Consider the following 4,584-nt stretch of genomic DNA (forward strand, 5'->3'; position numbering starts at 1 on the left):
AGCTCCAAGGAACATAACCTCATCCTCCCAGTTCCATGGCACATGACCTCAGCAGCCCAGCTCCAAGGCCGCCCAGCTCCAAGGCCGCCCAGCTCTAAGGCACACTACACATCATATTTTCTCATATATGACTCAGCAATATTTTTTATCACTCAGGATACAGGCAAAACATACGTAAGCCCTATTTTAAGATTGACTTAAGCCACGCCATGGTTTCAGACCATGATTCGCGTCTGCAGGGATTCGTCCCGAGAGTAAACGTCAATCGGCAAACTACTCCTTACATGGTTCATTCTACCTTGCACTAGTACGTATATACCTACTCTCTAGTAGAGAAATACGTACTAACAGAATGCAACCGCACGGTTGAAGGTTTGCAACCCTACGGATAGACAATGCAACCGCACGGTTGCACCGGCTGTGTGTATATTATGGGTATTACGGGTTCAGTGTTATGGCTGCGAATCCTAACCAATCCTACACGTTTAAACCGATACCCTGGTGTTCTAGCATTCATCTATGTCGATCTTTAACATACTAAAGACGTTTTCTTCTTTAAGATCAAAGGTTATTAGAGTATTTTGGTATAAAACCCAATAACGAGATTTTATGCACTCGTTATTGAATCTCAGATCGTTTAATCCTGTTTACACGATCCTACATGATCGAATAATCTCTCCTTAAAATTAATCACGTTAACAGTTGAACGAATAATCTCTTCATAAAAGTAATCTCATTAAACTCTACATAAACATGTCTTTGTTTTTATAGTGTATAAATCATAACTTACCTTAGTCTGTCACGATTGATCCCAAATTACTTATTTTTAAAAGCGGTCTGTTTTGATTTTTCAAAATTTGTTTAATTAATTAGTTAACGTCGGTTAAATGGTCAAAATTGAATTTGTTGATAAAAGTCGGCCAAGTTAAAATTAGTAAAGATTTTAACATTAATTTTAGCATGTCTTTGCTTATATAATGCATAAAATGAATAATTTTAGACAATTATGGTAAAATTTATTTTTAAGTTTTAGTTTTCTTCAGTGTTTACTTATATATTTTCAAATTTAATATTTAAATTAATAAAAGGTAAAATCCGAGTAATTATCAATTAAATCCCGAATTTTCAATTACTTATTATGAAGTTCCAATCAAGTACTTCCCGAATACTGATTTTTCCAACCTTATCAAGTATGAGTTTACATGTTCAATGTCCATGGGTTAATTTTCTTAGAAAACCCGGACCTAATTATATTCTTTATTTTCAGGATAAATAGGTTTCGTAGATAATTCTTAATTCTATAGAATCATTATAGAAAAAATATTAAAGGTCAAATAATCTAGAAAGAGCGAAATAGAAAGCGTTTACGTAGCATATATAGAATCATCAATTATGGATTATAGTCGAGACTCGAGAATGCCATCTATGTAGCATATATAGATAGATTTTTTAATATTAATTTGTTAATCCTACAATTTCGAATAATATAATTAAATATACATAAAGTCGAACAAAAATGGGTCCCAATGAACATGGTTCCAATTTCCTTTCCCTACAAATACCACCGATCCACTTACCCTTGTTCTTCATGCACTTATGCTCATCCATCATTACTTCCATTCTCCATCGAAGTTAAACACTCACCAAATCAACTGATCAAATTATAATCCAATCATATGAGCCATATGCATGGCATAGTATCAATTCTTCGATCCGAAAACCCGGAAAAAACACATATGGTTGCGTTTCTTAGACGCACTCTCTCCGCCGATATGTCATCCAATAGATGGCTTGGAGAGAGTAGCATGAAATAGATCGCCTCTTCAGAACATATTGCAAATGATTTTTCACATTCTTCTTCGTCTGGTGAATCACACGAAGAAGAACACGCCAATGAGGGTCCAAAACGAATTGATATTTGGACCACGATCATGTCACAAAAGAAGCAATTAGACGACTCGGGGGCAACATATGTTCACCCCCTTGTTATGAAACCTGCTCGCTCGTTGAGCGAGAAGAGCCTCAAAGTTTGCACTGAGAGTCTCGGATCAGAGACCGGATCAGATATATTCTCGTTCGCATCATCTAATGCAAGTGAGAACAAACACGAACAAGAACTAACACAACCACAACCAAAACAATTACACCAGCAACAACCAACTGACAAACATAAAGTCGTCTCTAAGCCTGCAACAAGATTTTTGAATAATAAATGTCAAATGGCTCGTTCTTTCCCGCCTCCTCTACCCTCTCTTGCGGCCGCACATACCGACAGCCCTTCCCTTCAAATGCATTCCCGACGAATCGATGGTCATTTAGTCCTCGAAGCCGTTTCCATCCCGCCACAAAAATACTTCGAAGCTCAACGCTAAGATGGTCGATTCCTCCTCAATCTTATCAACAACGAGAAACAACAACCATCACTAATGGAATTCGTCCACGTCATCAACGTATCCAATGAAGAAATAAATACAAAGAACCAAAAGTATTCAAACGAATACGGGATGGAGATTGATGTCAAAAACAAAGAAAATGGAATCTTTGAACAACGACGACCACTTAATTCGCCAAGTGGCATGATCAATGTACACAAATTAACCATCACAACAAAAAAGATCATCGAAAGGGACGTCAATATTAACAATCCATCGTGGTCCCGAAACATGAACAAAAAACTCTCAAAGGTTGAGATGTTTGATAAGGACAAAGAAATGAAAACACCTATCGTAAAATCGCTTCCACCACGACCAACAAACGGGTTGCCACCACGACCACCAACCGCTACATTAGTAAATTCGTACCAGTACTTTTGGAGGACTAAACCGAGTGTAGCAAGTGTGATTGATCCACTCATAACTCAACATAGTCCACCAACCAAAAACAAAGACTTGGTACTTTTAAGAGGCAATCAATCAGACTGTTTGTTACCATCATTCAACGGGTGCAAAGAGCCACGAAGGTCACTTATGATGTGGGAGCCATTTTGTCTAGCCACCTCCTAATTCAACCTCTCACTCACTTCCACTAATCAAACCACTTTTTTTTATATTTCTAATTTCTATATCAAAACATATATCTGCGTATCTCTCTGAATAAGGAAATGAAAGAGTGTTGAGAGATTTTAAACAAAAATGTAGCATAATTATGAGTTTCGCAAGAACTAGTTGAAACTTTATGATTAAAAGATAATAAAGTTTGTTGAAACTTAACGGAGTGTTGTGGGTGTGTGGATGATTTGAAAACTGGAGGAGATCGAATATTCGGTAGGATTGTAGTATTTTATCTTCAACGTGGCCTCCATAACGTACTTTCAAGCAAACCCTTGTTTTCATGTCACGTCACCACAATATTTCATAACTCTTTCCGCAATGCTAATATTCTAATTAAGTTGCCATTCCGAAATCGAATGTTATATGTATGTTTGACAGGGTGTGATACGGTCTATTCGAGTCGACCGCTAACTCCAATGATAAAGCCGATTTTAAAACGGCTAATCTTCAAAGAAATAAAGACTAAGAAGAGAGATTGGTCTAAACCACATTTTCATTCATAATTTAAAACAAAGCATCACATATTTATACTAATATAAACTTACGGTTACTTCTTGCTATTCTAGAACATGGATAACTTCTTCATAACTACATGCAATAAATAAATAAAACAAGGTAGATCATGGGATACATGGAAGGAGTGTGATGACTTGTGAAACGTGAAGAAATAAACTCCACTTCTTACGTACAAAACCGTTCATACGTACGAAACTGTTTCTTCATACTTGCCCACGTATAACCGATCGTATCAATACCCTTGGGTTCAAAAACAACCTTGTCCTCAAGTGTAACGACCCAACCCACGTTATACCAAAAACACGACTAAAAAAAAAAATTTGTGAGACAGTGCATCTGGACGGCGTCCAGTTATCTGGACGGCGTCCAGCAGTGAAGTACAGGACGGCGGCCAAGCCTTTTAGACGGCGTCCAAATGAACTAAGGATTTCTGATCAGTTTTACAATTACACGCGAGCGGAAAACCCGCTTCCCGACACTTTTAAACGAAACCAATTATCAAGACACGTCATAATAAGTAAAACTAAGAATTTCCCACGATAAAACAAGTTTTACAACACCGGGCTCACATCGGCCGTTTTACGACTTTCGTACAAAAATACAAGTTTCCGACCACGTGAGTTTTAACACGAAAATAAAGACCGAGCATGGTGATTGGGGATACGCTACTCAATCCTAATCAAATCCAAAAGCATGTCTTATAAGCAACTACGCAAGTCCACTAGTTTCCACGCTTACCCGAGCCACCGCATCCATGCAAATCTATAAAAATGTAAACAACGAGAGGGTAAGCTAAAGCTTAGTGAGTGCAATAGCTACACACATACATATATAATTTACCTACTTGCACTCCTTTACCCAAACCACACATTAATCCCGCATGTCAAAGCATAAGAAACTAGCATCCTCAATCTTACCACAATACTCTCGTTTATCAAAGCATAAAAGCTAGTAACGTCAATTGTACCGCGATTACCACATATATCAATTCGCACAAGCTAGTATCATCAAAACCGTA

At 37.5% G+C, this 4,584-nt stretch overlaps 1 pseudogene; it reads left to right on the plus strand.

Moving 5' to 3' along the window:
- Nucleotides 1–1,676: 1,676 nt before the first annotated feature.
- LOC139897449 (protein FAF-like, chloroplastic) lies at nt 1,677–3,002 on the plus strand (annotated as a pseudogene).
- The last annotated feature ends 1,582 nt before the right edge of the window (nt 3,003–4,584 follow it).

This window comes from Rutidosis leptorrhynchoides, chromosome 3 (assembly GCF_046630445.1).
Source record: "Rutidosis leptorrhynchoides isolate AG116_Rl617_1_P2 chromosome 3, CSIRO_AGI_Rlap_v1, whole genome shotgun sequence".
NCBI lineage: Eukaryota > Viridiplantae > Streptophyta > Magnoliopsida > Asterales > Asteraceae > Rutidosis > Rutidosis leptorrhynchoides.